Source organism: Eriocheir sinensis, chromosome 8 (assembly GCF_024679095.1).
Source record: "Eriocheir sinensis breed Jianghai 21 chromosome 8, ASM2467909v1, whole genome shotgun sequence".
NCBI classification, from domain to species: Eukaryota; Metazoa; Arthropoda; class Malacostraca; order Decapoda; family Varunidae; genus Eriocheir; species Eriocheir sinensis.
Genome location: NC_066516.1, coordinates 1,023,841 through 1,045,458, shown reverse-complemented (window position 1 = coordinate 1,045,458; position 21,618 = coordinate 1,023,841). Strand labels below are relative to the sequence as shown.

Here is a 21,618-nt window from a genome sequence, read left to right as displayed (position 1 = left end):
CATATTCTAAAATAAACCATGGTAGAATGGCAAATTAAAATTTTTAGATACATATGCATACTCTAATTATTGGTAAAACTAATGTCACTGCACAGTGTTGCAAATATGTTTCTAAGAGCTGGCAAAACTTGTAGGCTATGAATATAAATGAACATCAGCAACAGGCCATATTTTTCATATTGAGTGTAGCAATATGCACATATAAATCTAATTACATGTTTTTGAAGAGCAACAGGAAATGTATGCTGTGTACCTTTATTCAATCTTTATTGTCATCTTGACAAGAGGAGACTTTGCAAGAAAATCAAGTTCTAGTGCAATGATATTACTATGATAAACAGTACAGTGCAGATGCATTCATCACTGGGAAGTTGGTTTATCATAGTGCAGACATCATGAACGTTCATTCATATAGCACTTTTCAGTTTCTTCTAATCACATTTCTGTAGGTAGAAGAAAATATGAGCAAATACACTTGAAATATAACTTAACTTTAAAGGATAACTGTTTCCAAAATCAATCAAAATATCATACCACTGTAATGAGGAATTTAAACATTTTAAAATTTATCTGGCATTATATTTTCCTATCAGTATGTAATTTCAAGATGGTAAATGACTGTATATAGCTGATGATGATAATATTACTCAAAGCATAATATTAATTTTGTTGTTTGTTTTATGTTGTCGATGAACATTACCTGGCCCCAAACATTTTTTAATTGTTACCAAACAGTTGTCTAGGGAAATTAAAGTTTTTATAACCAAAACATATTAATATTTATTCAGCATAAATGAAAGGAGATATGCTGATGAGTCTTATTAACTCTTTTGACACATATATAACACAAAGGCAATCTAATGTTACATATAAAAGCTTACATTAAGCAAAATTAAGCATATACTGTTTGAGCCCAGAGACCTGATGTTCAGGTAAAATGAATTATTATATTGTGCTGGTTAAGTTTAGGATGAAGGTGTCACAAAAGTATTGATAAAGTGTACTTCAATTATTTCACATAATTTTACTTAACTTCTTTTAAGCTGATATGTAGTTTGGCTATTATGTGTATATTTAATCTTCACTTAGTTCATTCAACCTTTCCTCATTCCCATATGATCACCAGCCATTGAGTTTAAAAATCTGAGCATACAATATTTTCTCCCCATTACATGGGCACCCAGATTATGGTCTTTAATGAGAGTATATATATAAAGTGGTGATGTAAATCTCAGATGAAAAATTTATGAAATAAAATGACCCTGTCTGTCAGTACACATTTGTCGATGAAACTTAATAGTAATCATAAAAACTGTGGTGGCCAAGGGTTGAGGGATCTTACACTCTCAGTGGTTCTGTGTCCTTGCGCATAGTTAGAAGTCACCCTAATCCCTGATAAGGATTGGTTGGGGTGGGGTTTGCAACTCCTTCCTCTATGACATCCCATTCAACCCCCCCACCCGCCCCCCCCAAAAAAAAAGGTAGAGGTTGAGGTCAAGACTTTGGTCATGACCCTGACCCAGTCATGCTGGAGAGCCTGACCACTGTCAGAGCTTCCAAAATCTCTGCCCCCCCCCCCAGCTCCTTTTAATGTTTTGGCAGCAGCCAGGGTGGTGCTGAAGTGGTGCCTGCTCTTGGGACTAGGAGTGGTCTAAACCTTCAGAGGGTTCTGCATGTGGAGACTGAACTCCTGAGCCTGAAAATCAGTGACTACCTCACTACCTACTAAGTTCTGAAGGCTGAAGGTGGAGGTCGTGGGCCTCTGTGAGATGAAGTTTGGTAGTGGCGAGATCAGTAGTGGAGAGTAGCTATATAGTATATATAAAGGCATCTCCAGCCATTTGTAGTCAAGATTATTCCAGTTGGTGGGAATATAATGTAAGTGAAACTGAATCACATTTGGGCTTATGTCTCTGATTGTAATATGTGCTCCTACTGAGATGTGTGAAATTAAAGGGAAGATATTCTATGCTAAACTTAACTTAATATTACACCAGTGCTCCGAGGGGGCACACTCACTTATTGTCTTGGGTATTTTTAATGTCATTGCTGGCACTAAGAGAGCTGGCTTTGAGTAATGTGTTGGTCCCCATGCCTATAGCACCTGGAACGCCAAGAGATCTTTCCTGACTTTTGACAACTCCAGAAGGTTGGGAATTGCAGGTTCTTTGTATCAGAGACCAGGGGTTGTATTATTGAAAGTGAAGTTTAGTTTTCAAGGGAGAGATTTTTTCTAAATTTCCTTCTTACTTCTAGAAATCACTAGTTTACTTCAAGAATTCTTTAAAAGCAACTGTAAATGTAAAAGTCCTTGGGGGTTATTTTGACAGCTTTAAAGGCTGGGTGGGTTGGTCAGGCAAATTTATCGCAAGAATTGATGCTTCATATCGTCCTCAATGCTCAAGCTTATATGCTCATAAATAACTTATTTATACCAGAAAATCTTATAAACCTTGAATCTTTATCATATACCACTCTACTTATAAGGCTATAATCATAAACTCCCCAGCTGCTATATGGCAAGAGTAATGCAATTTGTTCCACCTTCCAGGAAGTGATGTAATAACTACTATTAGAAGGAGGAGGAGTTTTAATACTCCTTCTAGAAGGAAAGTTGGAAGTTTTCATTGATATGACCTTAGAGCTGTACTGCTAGATATGGTATAGCAATGCTGAAGGGATAGCTAAGGAGACTGACAACATCCATGCAAGCACGCACTGGAGGATCCTTCATAACATGTGATGCACAGAGTTCTCTGCCACCAATCATAGGCTTATTGTTGCTACACTCAAACTTCATGTCAGGTCAGGGAGAATCTCAAGGTGTAATTATAATGTTTCTTCTTCAAAAAATAAAGATGTGGTGTGTGCTCATGAGTATGTATTCATTTTTTCAAATTGGTTCAATGTGCCAGGCACCCATGAGGACCTAGTAGAATTGCGAAATATGCTTAAATGTGAAACTCTCCCAGCTGTAAAGGAGTGAATCAGAGAGTGCCCAAGATCTGTGGGTGGTTTTGCTTTAGGAGTGATGCTGAAGCATATTGAAGTCATGTTACCAGGCTTATGGGACAGGACCAATATAGGACTAGAGCTTTCCCAAGAAAAGACTAGAAGAGGAATGTCAAGAGTCTCACAAAGAATGCCTAGGATCATTTCAATGCTAATGACCTCTGACCTGCCTGCTAAGTCTTAAAGAAGCTCTTTTCCAAGTCTCCCTCTCAGGTCAATACTATTTAAACTGCAGCTTGTTGCCTTGTATCACACTGCTCAGAGTGCCATGTAAATAAGGTGCTAGTTCACTTATTGCCTGAGCAGTCAGGGTTCATGTCTGGTAAGTTAATAAATGACCGAATTCTAGCACTTTGTGTACTGGTGAAGCAGATGCTTGCAACCTATGTTGATCTTAAGAAGGCCTTTGACACAGTGCCTCAGGCCTTCTGGTATTTGCAAATTCAAAATTTTTGTATATATTGTTGATGTATTGAGTGGCCTGTAATCAGGGATTGAGAGTGCTGTGAAGTGTTGGGAAGATGTATCTAGCTTCTTTCATGTGAAAATGGGACTGCTGCAAGGCTGTGCCTTTGCTTCATTACCTTTCATCACTTAGATGACTGGGTATTAGGTAGAGTTGCGGGCCAACAGATGCAGAGCAGATGCAGTATTGACAATAACTAGGTCACCAAACTTTTTTATAAATAATCTTTCCCAGCACTGCTAGGTAGTAACAGCTTGAGTGTTTAGTGAATTATTGCTGCTCATTCAGCCCCGTGGCTAAACACCTTGCGGATTAGGTGCTTGGGTTGATATTCTCTGACTATTCCACATCTCACATCAACTATTTCCAAAGGCCAAGAAGATCAGTTGAGTCCTCATAAGTGTTTTGAGGTTCACAGTACAGAAAATAAGGTCAAACTACCACCTGAGTCATTAAACAATCCCTGGAAATGTCCAAAACTCCTATGAAAACCATGTCAAAGATATGTGCTTGGGTGTTGAAATGCTTAAGAATATGGTCCTTGGTCTCTGGTCTATAACACATATGCATAAGACTTGGGGCAAATTTTTGATACTTAGAAGAAAAATTGCATCCTATCTGCTGATGGATACAAAGTGCCAGTTTTAGTCATCATGAAAGAAATTATCCTCAGGGCATATTCACATTACGGAAGGAAAGTTTGGGAAAGAAGTCAACAATACTACAGCAATCACAACAATATATATATATATATATATATATATATATATATATATAGATATATATATATATATATATATATATATATATATATATATATATATATATATATATATATATATACAGTACCTTCTCGAGTTTCGCGATCCTCGAGTTTCGCTGATCTTAGTCCTAAATTTTCACCATCCCGACTTTCACGCATTACCGCCCCGAGTTTCGCGCTGCTTTGACATGTACGGGTCACGTCTACCTACCGTCGGCGTCATGTGCATTGCCTTAACCTTATCTGATCCGAGGGGGGACAAATCTGGCCTCCCCTCATGCACTTCGATCAAAACGATACACTTTTTTTTCTTATCAACTCTAAAAGAAAAACAGTCGTACAGAAAAACGCAGAAAATACCCAAGATTAACGTGTGATTTCAATAAGAAGCATATGAATCCTCGTTAACACTGCTACACACGAATATTTCGAGAAACCGACGGCAATCATTTTGAAACAGTCGATGCAATGTGGAAACGCGTTGAGGCGGCTGCCGACTGCCAGATGTACAATAATCTATATCTTTACACGATGCTATTGCTAAATATATATAACTGTCTTATATACTGCATGTTTTGCACTTATTGTTTATAAATGTTTAGATGATACACTAAAAGGATCAACAAACAAACTGACTGTGGGAACTATAATGAAGGAAGCCTATTCGCCGTTGTAGCGTGAAAACCTGTTGCCTCCCGTCCCATTTGCGCATGCGTGGCCGGCTCGACCACTCGGCTCCCAGACTCGGCAGAGCACGGAGGCCTCGCGTCTCCCAATAATAGCATGCGCCGAGGCGGTGGGAGGCCCCGTGAGGGCGCTCCTCAGAGCATTACTAAGACAGGTGTTTTCTAACCTCCTTAGTTTATTATAAGATCACCAATCTGCCCACGACTGTGGTGTATGAAAGATAAATATACGTTAATTCTATACTCCACAAATACGCGATCAATATTGGTTTATAAACCGAATAACGTGGTTTTTTTTTACTGTTGTATTATAATATATCGTCCCGCATCCAGTTATAAAAAAAATAATGACCAGTGCTATACAATATATAAACAGCCATAATCAGCATAACAATAGGTTGATTGTGTTCCTTCATGTATTAGCCGACTCATGATAAAACACACACACACACACACACACTTTTTACTTCAATCCTATGCAGTCTTCCATTTAGCGTAATCCGTATCTGGGTCGTGATCTGTAGAGTCCCTTGATAGATAGAGTCCCGACAACCTAAGATTTGAACGCCATTATTGGCCCTGTTTTCGCCGCGAGAGCGTGTGCTAGCGTTTGAAAAGCGCGGCGAAAACAAGGCCAATAATGGCGTCCAAATCTTAGGTTGTCGGGACTCTATCTATCAAGGGACTCTACAGATCACGACCCAGAAACGGGTTACGCTAAATGGAAGACGCTATTAATAGACTATCTCCGTGTTTGCACTAATCCTTCATCTAAACGTTTTTTTCTTCTTCTCTACACTATGTTAACCTGAGATTTTTTGTTGTTGTTTTAAGAGAGAGAGAGAGAGAGAGAGAGAAAATATACTCGTTTTCAATTAAGAATTAAGAGGAAAACTGATCGAATCTTTTAAAATACTTAATGGTTTCACGAATGTAGACAGATCAACATTGTTTATGATCGATGACACTTTGCGTACGAGGAACAATGGCGTAAAACTCAAATGTAGACAAGTAAATTCAGACTGCACCAAATTTTTCTTTACTAACGTTGTAGTGCGAGAATGGAATAAGCTCCCACCGTCAGTGGTCCAGTGTAACACGATTGACTCCTTCAAAAACAAGCTCGACCGTCACTTCCTTCAACTTAATATCAACTAGAGTTGAAATGCATCGTTTTGGAGCCATCTGATTAGTGTAGAATCACTTAGGTTTAAGGACAGCCCACCTAGTCTGGACCATGGGGTCTGTGTGGTCTGATTTTCTATGTAAATCTCTCTCTCTCTCTCTCTCTCTCTCTCTCTCTCTCTCTCTCTCTCTCTCTCTCTCTCTCTCTCTCTCTCGATGAGTACGATCGATTGGCAACACTGCACACCAGTGTTTACCGTCTTTCACCCAGCCATCAAGTATTAGTGAATCTTCGTCTCTCCCCTCTGTGTTAATATTCATATGTATATCCATATACATCCAGTATATTGTCAATTAATTTGAATGTTTACTGGGCCCTTGGAAGGTCCGTTTGTTGCTGTTCCCGGCGGTACGCACGTACAAACTTTATACCCGTTACCCTTCTGCTAGTCTCCCCCATGTTTGTTTACTTCTCAAAGTAGTAGCCTCGAGTCTCTAAGAACCAGTTCTGGCAGGTCCCAGTAATTATCAAGGATTTTAAATGTATAATATTGGGATTTAGGGCCGTTACCACAGTCACTTTTCTTTGTTTTGATCGTTACCAATGAGCGGCGATCACCGCTGTACTATTTCCATGTGAAACTGGTCAATGGGGTCTGGCGGCTGCGGGGTTAGCCCTGCCCCGCACCTTGCCACACACACTCAACACCTCTCGTTTCCTCTGCAGCCACCACTACCCCATCGGCCACTCACGTGGAAATACTGTAGCGGCGATCGCCGCTCATAGGTAACGATCAAAACAAACAAAAGTTACTGTGAAAGCGGCACTTAGTAAGGATCAGACCGCGTATACGCGAGTTTTCATCTGCGTTCGGCAGGGGGAGGTCGCAATTACCCAGCCCGCGTATAAGCGAATCCGTGAACGGTAAGGCCGCGAACGGCGGGGGGCGTCTGTATAATATATATATATATATATATATATATATATATATATATATATATATATATATATATATATATATATATATATATATATATATATATATATATATATATATATATATATATATATATATATATATATATATATATATAGTTTTACGAATGTGCTGTATGTATGTGATTGCATGTGTAATGTGATGAAATCGTAGCATGATGCAATATTAACTTAGCATGGTGCAGCTCAACGTGTTGGGACGAAAGAGACAGCGGGGAGCCCGCGGCCACTGGCCGCCGGGCAGGGGAGTTGCGAGCGAGAGGCGCTGAGGGGCAGTTGAGCGGAAGCGAGTGAGAGCAAGATGCGTGTCTGGGCTTGCGGGGGTTCAGCTGAATGCCCCGTGAGTTGTGTGCGAGTCTGTCGTGCCTCTATGTGCCCTTGAGAGTTGCTGTACTGTGTGAGGAACCTTTCATTAAACTAGAAATTAGTGTTGAACGTGTATCCTTTGTGCCCTGTCTTGTGCCTCCTTCTCTCGGTGTTCTGTGTGGGCCGTTGTCAGTGACCGGTGCCCGTGTGATTGTTCTGGGGATCACGCCACCTGCCTGCCCGTGGATGGTGTGTGGTGGGGGGTGGCGTAACAATATATATATATATATATATATATATATATATATATATATATATATATATATATATATATATATATATATATATATATTGCTATATAGCCAGAAGGCGGAACGAATGATTGGTGGAAGTGAAAGGGAAAGTATGAGGAATAAGATAGATAAATAAGACGAGGAGTAAACGATGGTGTAGAGAACGAAAACAGAGAAGTTTGGCTGTGGTGTGTCATGGTGTGTCACGGCTGCTCGGTGTTGAAGGTGCCAAGCCAGCATTTCGGTATCGTCTCGATAGCAAACGAAGAACAGATGAATGCTCTCACTGACTCGGGGGGCAGGGTTGATGCATCCACACACGTGTATTCTTGATGATTCGACATGTATGATGGGGCGCTCGGGGCGCTGTAGGAGGCGAGGAAGAGGGAGACAGCTAACAGTAACGGTGAAGGGAAGACGTCCCTTCTCGGCCTCGCTGTCTGCCTTTGTAGAGCTCCACCCAGAGGTACACAAGGAACAGAAAGACGGAGACATTTTAGTAGGCCCTGGATACGTAAGTGCAAGCGCCTGCCGTAGCAGTGGCAGATACAAGGGGGGGGGGGGGGGGGGAACCCCCCACAAATTTCAGCCGATTCCTTACTGTGTGTTAGGCAGTTCCAGTATTAGTACAGCGGATCATTGAAACCATTGTGCACTTCATAGTAAAAGCATGAAATTTGGTCTGTATATACTTTAGGATATGCTGATTAATATTAGATATGGAGGCATCGCAAAAAATGCGAATTTCCAAGATGGCCGCCAAATCAAATATGGCTGCCGGGGCGTTGGTAAAATGACCACAATGTTACATTTATCTTGATATAAACCAAGGTGAACTAGCAGCAAATGCACACAATTTGGTGCAGTGATATTATACAATGTGGCAATATATATATATATATATATATATATATATATATATATATATATATATATATATATATATATATATATATATATATATATATATATATATATATATATATTCTCATTTTCAGGAACGTGGTGCAGGTGCTTCTGGCTGATGCTGTTCTGCTGTGAACTTTCTGCGTGTGTGTAACTGGCTCGTTACAACAATGAATGAACCAGAACAACCGTCAACTAGCAACGAGAGTAACAATCCAACTGATTGGAACTTGTGTATTCTCTGTCAAAACGATACATCTGAGCAATTACAATGTCCTGCCAACAGCAAAGGGAAAGGTGGGGCTGGTTGGACAACACTTGCCAACAACCTGAATCGCCTGCAGAAATGCAATTCCCTTCCATTTTCCCTTGACCTTACCAGAATTGACCAAGGGAAGGGCGTAGAGGCCAGCTTTAGAGACAACTGTGCAAAGTGGCACAAATCGTGTTCCCTTAAGTGCAATAACCAAGCCGTAGAAAGAGCTGAGAAGAAACGGAAGTCTGTTGGTGATAACACAAGCTCTCGTAAGTTCACTAGAAGAGACATATCTGCCACTATTTCACGGGTGTGTTTCCTGTGTGACACTGTGACAAAGGAAGAACTTCATAATGTCGAAACATACTCTGTTGATGAAAAGGTTAGAAAATGTGCGTTTGACGTTCAGGATGAGAAATTGATTGCAAAGCTTTCTGGTGGTGATTTGATAGCTCAGGAAGCAAAGTATCACTTGTCATGTTTGGCCCAATTGTATAGAAGGAGAGAGTCAGCTTTGAAGGAAAGTGAAGAACAAGATGGACAAACGTTTCACAGTCTTGCATTTGCTGAACTTGTTGAATATGTTGAAGAACACAGAGTTTCCTGCGACCCAAAGCCTCTAAGACTGGCTCATCTTACAAGTCTCTATGCTTCAAGTTTGAAGGAGAATGGCATTGAGCAAAGACCTCACAGTACAAGGTTAAAGAATCGTTTGTTAGGCGCAATTCCTGACTTGCAGGCTCATGTTTCAGGTAAAGACGTGCTGCTTGCTTTCACACATCAGGTAGGCAAAGCACTTAAGTCTTCCTACAGAGACTCAGGCGATGATGAAGCCTTGTGTCTCGCAAAGGCAGCCAGGCTAATTCGCAGAGACATATTCAATCATAAGTCTAAGTGTTTTGATGGATCATCTATGAATCAGGAAGATAGCATTCCAGAGTCTCTCCTATCTTTGATGACAATGACGCTAACAGGGCCAAGTATTACATGCAACAACAAAGCAAAGTATCAAGCAGCACTCTCCATCGCTCAGTTCATTAAATTCAACTGTGTTAAGCGCTCAGGCCAAGGCAGAACAGCCACTCATAGCAAAGAAAATGAAACTCCTTTGCCCTTGTACTTGGGCCTCAAGATCCATGCACACACACGAAGTAGGAACTTACTGGATTCTTTCTATCATCTAGGAATGTCAGTATCATATGATAGAGTCCTTCAAGTGTCAACACAACTCACCGATGCTGCTATTGCTCATTTCAATGAAATAGAGGCTGTGGTTCCAACAAACCTGCGTCGAGGAATCTTCTGTACTGGAGCCGTTGATAATATCGATCATAATCCGAGCTCCTTGACATCACATGGTTCCTTTCATGGAACTGGAATTTCTATATTCCAGTATCCCACTATTGAACAAACAGGAGATCCATGCCAAACGCAGCGGCAGGAATTGCCGAGACCTAAGAAGAAATCTGTCCACAGAGGTGCACTGGTCTTCCACTGTTTCACAGTATTACAGGATGTGACACAGTTTCTGCAATGTATGGTATAGGCAAGAAAAAGGCCTGGCTACTCTGGCAAACATATGACCACATCACGACGACATTTGCTAGCCTGTCATCCAACCCTCCACAAGAAATTTCTGACTCTCACTATGCTGAACTTGAACGTTTTGTTGTATTGTTGTATAACAGAACTTCAGCTAGCACAGAAGTCAATGATGTTCGGCGAGTTCTGTTTACTCAGAAAGGCCGCACGATCGAGAACATCCCACCGACACAAGCAGCCCTTACTCAGCACGTGCGAAGAGCAGTATACCAAGGTGGACATATTTGGGGCCAGGCGTTAATAGCTCGACCAGAATATCCTGATCCATCCTCATGGGGATGGGACAAGGAGCAGTCTGGCACAAGTACCGCATGGACACCATTGTGGTCGACATTGCCTCCAGCTTCTGCAACGTGTATTGAACTGTTGTGTTGCGGTTGCACAAAGGGTTGTCATGGTAGATGCAAATGCCGAAGCGCTTCCTTGAAATGCACTGATCTCTGCAAATGTGCAGGTGATTGTTCCAACTGAATGTACACCCCTGCATGAGGTGTCGGGTTGCCGTCCCGCAGGGGCAGAATGGGCTTGGGTTAACTTAAGAATATATTGATGTAAAAGTGTACCCAACCCCATTGCCATATGCCACCTCCAACTCCCAACAGTTTGGTTGAAGAGTCATTCTGGTGGGTGTTTATTCATTTGCTTTTTGTTGATTGCTTTCCCCTAACATGTTACTTCCCATTCATAAGGCATGTTAGGTTTTATATTAATTATTATTAGATTCATTTATATTCAACATTATTCAATGTCAAGCTTATGGAGCACATATTTTTGGTAAAGGAAATATTTTTTTCTTAATTATAAGTATAATTTCTCTGATATTTATCAGAAAGCATTCAAAATTCGTGTTCCATGAAAATAATCTCGATTTTCTCATGACCGCCATCTTTATTTGGCCGCCATCTTGAAAATATGCTTTTTTTCAAATGCCTCCATTTCTAAATTTCATTCCTGTTGGATGAAGAATCACCATGCAAAGTCTCTTGCTTTTACTCAAAAGTGCACAATTTGGCCATTTTGTGTGTCTCATCCGCTGTACTATATAGGGTGGGTTGGGTGCGTCTAGACACAATGAAAGAAAACGGGCACGAATGGTGAATACTGTTTCTGAATGTGCCTGGAGTGTGCAAGTAAGGTAGTGAATGTGGAAAGACACTCAATTATGACGAAACGAGAAGACAAAAGAAAATTTCAAGGCACAAGATGCTGCCATTTCTGTGTTTACATGATGGAGGTGGTGGTGTGGATGCAATGTACAGTCGCGCTACGAAGTGCTCATACAGTTCTCATAATCTTTCGGACACGGAGCAGGTTCTCTGCCGACTCTTATAAAACTGGAAATGGGTGGTGGTGGAAATGGGTGACAGAGGAAATGGGTGATGGCGACATAGGGGGCGTTTTGAACTCAACAGGCTCTATAGCAACCACAAAGAAAGAGATTATTCGAGGAAAGGGCGGGGGGTGACGTCATATCCCTAGCCCCCCAAAATGGAATCCTGGAACCGCCCCTGTGCCTTAGTATAGTTCTATCTTTGCTTATTTACCTGACTATACACTTTCTGTTGTTATTGATTAGTAAGTGACATAAGTGACATACAATGTTGGACGTAAGATGTTAAGTGAAGTGCTTTGCTTATATACCTGATTATACATTATCTGTTGTTATAAGTGACATACAATGTAAAACGTAAGATGTTAAGTGAAGTGCTCAGCTGCCTGGTTTTAGTGCTCAGAGACACGGGTGTTTCGAGTGTCATGATTGTGATCCTGACGGTAAATGTTATTGTTGACAGGTTTGAACACATTATATTATGCGTCCACGAAAAGGGTAATTTCATTCTCCTACCGCCCACGAACCCCACACAACAGCAGTATCACACACACACACACACACACACATATATATATATATATATATATATATATATATATATATATATATATATATATATATATATATATATATATATATATATATATATATATATATATATATATATATATATATATATATATATATATATATATATATATATATATATATATATATATATATATATATATATATATATATATATATATATATATATATATATATATATATATATATATATATATATATATATATTATAGTGCTAAACTCGAGGATCGTGAAACTCGGGGTGTTAAAAACAATGAAAAAGCACTTTTTGGTTCTGACCCGTGGAGAAACTGACTTTTTTTTCGACTTTACTCCATTGTTTTCTCAAAATACGTAGCTTGGTAATAGGAAGTGATAATGGGTCATTTTGAAGCCGCAATTGAAGACGGCTGACTTACAATTGGCTGGCAGTTCTGAAAACACGCTTGTGATTCGTTGAGTCCGATGATGTCATCGACGGCGCTTACTCAATCAGAAACCTCGCTGCTTAAGGCGGTGTCACATTGACCAATTTCCTCTAACCGTTGGGGCTACAGCGCCCAACCGGGAGCGAGTTGTCGGCTGTCCGTAAGCTGGTGTCACACTGGGCCTTTTTCCTCCAACCGCGTTGGCGGTAGGAGCAACCGGCAACTGCAACTTTTCCGGGTGTGCATCACACACGGCCAAGGTCGGTTACCTGTAAACAGGACAGTCGCCCCGTAATCCACATGGCGTCGTCTGCTAAAGTAAGGGCTGTCGCGGCTTATATGATATGATTAAAATGCCTCATGATCATGAGTGATGGCAGGTTGACCCTCGCATAAACTTTTAGCCATTTGGCAGTGTAGATAGTTGAGGCTGCCCTGATCTGTACTACAGAGTATGGGTTTGAATCCCAAACTGAAGGGCTTGTGCTTCTGTTATCGAAGTTATGGACTTGTTGCTGTAGTTGTGGGTGTGGCATATCTGTGGTTCCTCCGTGTCAGAAGTTCTCATTGTCATCACTCCACATGCGCGGCCAACCCACCCACCTAGATTCTGCCCACATAAACACGTGGATCGAGTAGCAACACACACACACACACACACACACACACACCAGTTTCATTAGGAACTATGGCAGATGTTTTTGACAAACAGAAATGGCTTTGCCATTTCCTAGAGTGTGTTAGAACTTATTTGGTGAGTGGTTCATACAAACCAACATAAACAATAGCAAGAAGGGAGCAGTGTTAAAGACGACTGCTCTCTTCTTGCCAAGAGTTAGGTTTGGTTCATGTGAGCCACTCACCAAATACGTTCTAACACACTCAAAGAAATGGTGAAATCGTTTCTGTTTATCAGAAATATCTGCCATGGTTTCTGATAAGTCTGGTGAGTGTGTGCATGTGTGTGTGTGTGTGTTTGTTTGTTATTACTCAATGCACGTGTTTATGTGGGCGGAGTCTAGATGGGAAGTTTGGCTGCGCATGTGCAGTGGTGACAATGATAACTTCTGGCACGGAGGAACCACAGGCAAGCCACATGGGCACGATTATGGCTTCAAGGACTGGAGGACAGGAGTGTTTACCCAAACCTCATCAGAGAACTGTGCTGTTAAGACTGGTGTTGTGTTCTTGAGCCAATAAATAACCTTCATGCAGTGATTCATGAGTAAATTAACGAGAAATAGCATCTTGCTAATTAAAAAAAAAAAAAAAACATGTCGATGTGCATATGCAGGCTCGTAATTTTGGCAGATTTTTATTGGGGGGGGGCCAGAGGGCATCATAGGTTCATGAGATGGGGGAGTTGGCAAACGAAGTGAGCATCACCATGCTGTCGGGGGATGAATGAGAACAGCTCTGTTTATCAACAACTCTGTTTGTTTACATTTGCTTCTTAGCATGCGTAGTTCGCGGGAGGACAGCTAGGAATACAACACCGGGAGTCCTACAATTTTCAAAGACTGGAGGAAAAAAGTTTCTTGAACTCTGGTTCCAAAGCACGGGGTGTTCTCTTATCTTGTCAATTAAATAGTAAACAAAGCAGCTCTGCCAGTCCACTTTATGAGTCTTTTGGTGGCCATCGTCCACTGCTTCTTACTCCACAGCCACTGCCGTCGTCTGTTTGTTTACATACAGCCACGTGGTTGCTCGTACCCACAACTGTTTTCCGTCTGTATGAACAACCGACAAGTCGCTCCTAGTTGGGCATACGCCGCGGTTGCCCGTAGCCCCAATGGTTGGAGGAAAACGCCCAGTGTGACACTACCTTTTAAGGCAATGCGCGTGACGCCGATGGTAGGTAGACGTGACCCATACGTGTCAAAGCAGCGCGAAACTCGGGGCGATAATGTGCGAAAGTCGGGATAGTAAGAATTTAGGATTAAGCGCGAAACTCGAGGATCGTGAAACTCGGGTAGTGCGAAACTCGGGAGGGTACTGTATATATATATATATATATATATATATATATATATATATATATATATATATATATATATATATATATATATATATATATATATATATATATATATATATATATATATATATATATATATATATATATATATATATATATATATATATATATATATCTATATATATATATCCTGAGTTTCGCGCTATCCAGATTGCGGTTAGTCCTAAATTCTTACCATCCCAACTTTGCGCATTATCACCAGTTTCGCGCTGCTTTTACACGTATTACCATCGGCGTCACGCACGCCTTTAAGGTAGTATCACACTGGACGTTTCTTTAAACATTGTGGCTATGGCAAGAGAGAGAGAGAGAGAGAGAGAGAGAGAGAGAGAGAGAGAGAGAGAGAGATGGAAAGAGAGAACGGGTCGTTTTGAAGCCGCAGTTGAAGGCGGCTGCCTTAGGATTGGCTGACAGTCCTGAAAACACGCTTGTGATTCGCTAGGAGTCCGATGAAGTCATCGCCGACGCTCACCATATCAGCGACTTCACTGCTTTAAAGCCATTTTTATCCAACCGTTGAGTCTACAGGCAACGCCCGTACGCCCAACTGGGAGCGAGTTCACGATTATCCGTAAGCTGGTGTCACACAGTGATTTTTCTTCCCACTGCGTTGGCACCACCTAGGGCAACCGGCAACTCCAACTTTTCCTGGTGTGCGTCACACACGGCCAAGGTCGGTTGCCCGCATCGTGTGTGTGTGTGTGTGTGTGTGTGTCTTTGTTGATACTCGATCCACGTGTTTATGTGGTCAGAGTCTAGATGGGTGGGTTGGCCGCTCATGCACAATGGTGACAATGAGAAATGGCACAGAGGACCCACAGACATGCCACACCCACAACAGCTTCTTCCTGACATTTAACTGATGCAACAAGTCCATAACTTGGGCAGCACAAGCCGCGGCAGCCCTTACTTTAGCAGACGACGCCATGTTGATACAGGGCAAGTGCTTTGTTTACGTTGTGGATGTGGATATGGGCAACCAACCTTGGCCGTGTGTGACGCACACCCGGAAAAGTTGGATTTGACGGTTGCCCAAGCTGTCGCCAACGCGGTGGGAAGAAAAAGGCCCGGTGTGACACCAGGTTAGGGACAACTGACAATCGCTCCCGGATGGGCGCACGGGCGTTGCCAGTAGCCACAACGGTTAGAGGAAAACGGCCAGTGTGACACTGCCCCAAGGCAGCGAGGCCGCTGACCGGGTGAGCGCCGACGATAACGTCATCGGATTCCCAGCGAATCACAAGCGTGTTTTTAGAGCTCAGCCAATCATAAGGCTTCATCTGTGGCTTTAAAACGACCCGTTCTCTCTTCCTGTTTTCTTCCTTTTTCCAAGGTACGTATTTTGAGATAACAAGGGAGTGAAGGAGAAAAAAGGTGAGCTCGGGGGGGCAGCATGAGCCAATTATAATAGCGCCACTATAAACACTTGCCTGCGCCATGACGGGCTCGGGGCCGACCATCAAGCCCAGATGGATAGTCTATTGGTGCCATAGCCCACATGTATAAAAAATATAAAAAAAACTCCATGCGTCGGAACAGATAAGCGCTTTTTCAGTGTTTTCAATATCTTGAGTTTTGCGATCCTCGAGTTTAGCGCTTTACATTCGGAACGAAGCGAGCGCGAAACTCGAGAGGGTACTGTATATATATATATATATATATATATATATATATATATATATATATATATATATATATATATATATATATATATATATATATATATATATATATATACAGTAAACCCTCTGGTATCCAGGTTAATAGAGCCACGGGGGCACCCGGATATGGGAAAAACCCGGATATGGTGTCTACGGGTCTTCGGACCCAAAAACCCAACGTTCGCCTATCGCATTTAATATATCATTGGCACAAACGAAGCTACTTAAGATCACTCCCGTAAGCCCACGACAGCCTTCCACGCCCGCGCATACGTATATATATGAAACGAGTGCAGAGAAGATATGTTATAGCAGTAAAAAAGAAAAATATGGTACGGGCTACATCTTCAGCCGCGCCACCGCCACCCCGCCCCGCTCACGCCGAGAATATATATCCTTATTATCTCACAAACGAAGCTACTTAAGCTCACGCCCGTACGCCCACGTCAGCCCTTTAAGCCTGCGCACACGTAGATATATGAAACGAGTGCAGGAAGAATGTATTATAGCCGTAAAATCGAAAAAATGTTACAGGTTACGTCAAACTGTCCGCCTTGTCCCGCCGCCCCGAGAATGTTTTACCTTGTTTTTTGCAATATTACATTATCTACGCTAACGCTAGTGTAGGCAAGCCTTGTGTGTGTGTGTATATATATATATATATATATATATATATATATATATATATATATATATATATATATATATATATATATATATATATATATATATGGTTAGGGACCCAGGACCCCTGTACTATTCGAAAATGCGTATAGAATTAGTGCTCCCCCTAGAAACACTTTTGGGCTGCGTTTGAGAGCGGGAATCGGAACTCTCAGAACGTCCTGAGTGCTCTCAAACGCGTGACGCAGCAGCACGAGTTGCCAACTCGGCACGTCCGCTGGCTCCCGGCTTTGAGAGGTGGAGCGCCTTCGTGCTGTGATGACGTCATCGGCAAATATGGCCCAAACAAACACATATAAGTGTTTCCATTGCATTTCACCTCTCTGTGCCACCATAACCACTGCAGCTTCCTTTTCATCTTCTGTTGTAAGGAGTTCATCAGCCAGGACAACTAGTACTGCATGTTAAACGTCGCCAGGAAGATCAGCGTACGTCATTTTGCTGCGAGTGAGACGCCATTACCATAGCAACGACGAGGCTTAGTAAAAGGACGGCCTTTACCTCCACTCTTGCAGCACTCTTGGAGCACTGGCAGTTACTGCGGCAAGAATTTGTTTTACACTATGATAGATACAGTGAACACTGCTCTCATTCACGTAGTATGCTCTCCCTACCACAACGTAACTCATCCCATAACGTTACTTTTCCTAAATCTGAATTCTTCTGCAAGGTGAACACCTTTCTTGAATGCTTTGGGGTGCTTTCAGCAGGTGTTTTGGTAGAACAGTGTTGCCACTCACGCCATGGCTACTTGGTGCGACGAGCAGGAAATTTAAAAATCCTAAAAAAATTCTTCCATGACAACCCGTACAAAACCGAAACCGTACTATTTGAGGGACGACTGTATATATATATATATATATATATATATATATATATATATATATATATTTATATATATATATATATATATATATATAAAGATAAGAGGGTGTGAGAAAGGGGAAAAAAGGAAATGAGTGGAGGAAATGGGACGGAAAAAAGAAGAGAGAGGTAGGGAGGGAGGGTCGGGTAACAGTGAGGTAAAAGGAGAGAGAAAAGGTGTGAATGGGATTGAAAGAGATTCTAAGAGAAAAACTGGGAGGGAGGGAATAGGAAGAGAAGAAATAAATGAGAAGGAAGGAGAAAAATACGGGGACGGAGAGGGAGAAGAAAGAAGGGAAGTGGGGGAGAAGTGAAACGGCACAATAGGCCGCGACGGAAAAATAAAAAATAGGTAGGTGACGTAGTGCTTATTTAGGTGTGTTCCTACTTACGTTGATTTATATCGTTTTCATTTTTTTGGCAAGAAAATGCTTATTTTACCGCAAAAATATTTGAAATAATAAATATTTTAAAATGTCTATAAACCGCAAAATCCCGCGATATAGCGAGAAATCCACAATACGATACAATTTAAAAATCTGCAATACAGCAAGACCGTGATAAGTGAACCGTGATATGGGAAGGGATTACTGTATATATATATATATATATATATATATATATATATATATATATATATATATATATATATATATATATATATATATATATATATATATATATATATATATATATATATATATATATATATATATATATATATATATATATATATATATATATATATATATATATATATATATATATATATATATATATATATATATATATATATATATATATATATATATATATATATATATATATATATATATATATATATATATATATATATATATCTATATATAATATATATTTTATTATAATTTTTTATAAGATGATTAGCGTTTTCGCTAATTTTGGAAACGGTTAGCGGACCAATTAGCTACCGCTAAACGTAGTTCCTCTTCCGCTAACTTTAAGTCCACTAAAAGTTCATACAGGTTTGTTCTTGTCCGTTGTGGGCAGACACGGCATCAGTTGAGCCACGTGGTGCAATAATGCCAGGGTTTCCACTTTTGGGTAAATTATGCCTTAAATTAGGGGAATTGGACAATTATTAGGGAAACTTTTTGGTATTTTAGGGTAATGCATCTTATATTTCCGACTCTTTGAACTTGGGATTTAATAACAAGAATTCAATATTTTCCACCAGACAAGAAATAAACTGCTATTTACTTATTCACTTAATATACTTCTTAGTATTATTTACATTTATGTAGCTAAATTGATCCACTATCCCCAGCTGTGTGGGGGAGTAGTCCTATGTAGTGTGTCAACAGATATATTACCAGATTTTGTCTTTCTGCACTGCTATTGCAAGTTCATATATTAGGCATAAATAAAGTGTATGTGGAATCTATTTGTGTACACCTTTATCATCATCTGATTTTGGCATGCTATACGTTTTTCGAAAGCTCTATGTCTAAGCTACACATATTGAAGTTTCAGGTCACTCGGTCTGTTTTTAAGGGTTTTAGAACAAAATTACTAAACTGAAGCTAAATCCATATAAAGAAAAGTTAGCGATTAGCAGTTAGCATTAGCTTCCACTAATTTCTTTATCAGTTTAGCGATTTAGCGTAAGCAAAGCTAACTTAACTTTTCGGTTAGCGGTGTCCACCACTGTGTGTGTATATATATATATATATATATATATATATATATATATATATATATATATATATATATATATATATATATATATATATACAGTACCCTCTCGAGTTTCGCGCATGCTTCATTCCGAAGGTATGGCGCTAAACTCGAGGATCGCGGAACTCGAGATATTGAAATACATGTAAAAGCGCTTATTGGTTCCGAAAATAATGACTTTTTTTCGACTTTAATCCCTTGTTATCACAGTTTTTTCGACTTTACTTCCTTGTTATTTCAAAATAGGTAAATAGGTAATAGGCAGAAAGTGGGAAGTGAGAACAGGTCGTTTTAAGCCGCAGTTGAAGCCGGCTGCCTTACAATTGGCTGGCAGTTCTGAATACACGCTTGTGATCCACGTGGTGTCGTCTGCTAAAGTGAGGGCAGTCGCTCGCGGTCACCCGTGGGACAGTTGGACAAACTTATATTTTCTGGTAGTTTTCTGTGTGTTATGAAATAATCTGCTAACTCTTTCTGTTATAAATCACTAAATCACTAATATCATGATTGACTTTTCAATGCCTATTGAGCATAAACCGCAGCCGCCGCCGCAAAATAGCTCACAGAGAGGTTCAACTTGCTTACTGTTTCCATCACCGCTCACAAAGATCAAAAGTGGACAAACTAAAACAAAACCAGGCAAATTAATACTTTTAATGTTGTGTATTCCCACAGTGCACATGCGTGGTGGACAGCAGAATGACTAATTTCAGCGGGGAGAGATTTCTTGCAACACTGGCCAGTGTAAAGTGGACCTTCTTCTTCTTTTGACCTGTAACGCTTTGTATCGCTTCTTAGGTCCTCCTTCTCCACACTTTTATACTTCACAACATGCACTTAGGGCCGCTTTTACAGTCATTTTGTTTGTTTTGATCGTTACCAATGGTGGCAATCGCCGCTATAGTATTTCCACGTGAAACTGGCCGATCGGATAGTGGCGGCTGCGGGGTTAGCCTAGCCCCGCACTTACCACACACTCTCAACATCTCTCGCTTCGTCTGCAGCCGCCACTACCCCATCCCATCGGCCAGTTTCACGTGAAATACTAAGCGGCGATCGCTGCCATTGGTAACGATCAAAACAAAGTGACAGAAAGTGGCCCTTAGTTACTTAACAGTGCGCACTTATACACTTCACCCTGAACTTAGGTGTTTTTCTGTCCTTTTCTTTCACTGATTTTGCTTTCCTATGCCCTTTTGCTATTTTCCACTATTATTTTTCACCGTTGCTGCCATGCATTACAGGACAAAAGAAGAAGAGGAAAACAACACCGGGAGATCTGCAATTCTCATAGACTTGAGAAGAAGGGTTTTGGACTGAATTTCCACAGCACGGGGTGTTCTCTTATCTTGTTAATAAAGTAGTAAGCAAAGCAGCTCTGCAAGTTTATTTTACGAGTCTCTTGGCAGGCCATTTTCCACTGCTCCTCACTCCTCAGCCACTGCTGTCGTCTGTTTACATGCAGGCGTCGGTACCCACGTACCCACACTTGTACTCACAACCGTTTTCCATTCATAAGGACAACCAACAACTCGCTCCCGATTGGGCATACGGGCAACCCATAGCCCCAATGGTTGGACATCGCCTTTTAAGGCAGCACGCATGACGCCGACGGTAGGTAAACGTGACCCGTACATGTCAAAGCAACGCGACGCTCGTGGCGGTAATGCGCGAAAGTCGTGATGGTAAGAATTTAGGACTAAGCGCTAAACTCGAGGATCGCGAAACTCGGATAGCGCGAAACTCGAGAGAGAGAGAGAGAGAGAGAGAGAGAGAGAGAGAGAGAGAGAGAGAGAGAGAGAGAGAGAGAGAATGTTAAGTTTGTAGGATACCCTGAGTTTGAGGCTTTTCAAATTATTCACTATGGAAACCTTTCAATTGTCATTTTATGGAAGGTTCCTAATAATTTCTTAAT

General features: G+C 40.8%; 1 protein-coding gene across 4 annotated transcripts in view; it reads right to left on the bottom strand.

Moving 5' to 3' along the window:
- LOC126995363 (aryl hydrocarbon receptor nuclear translocator-like protein 1) overlaps positions 1-21,618 on the bottom strand; it is a 236,414-nt gene that overhangs the window by 27,543 nt on the left and 187,253 nt on the right. Inside the window, exon 14 of one of the 4 annotated variants that reach the window (XR_007750211.1) lies at positions 70-443. The exons of 2 other annotated variants lie outside the window; for them this stretch is intronic. The gene's annotated coding sequence lies outside the window, so the exon portion shown is untranslated. Of the gene's footprint in view, positions 1-69; positions 444-21,618 lie in introns of those variants that run through there. One more of the 4 variants, XR_007750216.1, reaches the window with a different exon arrangement.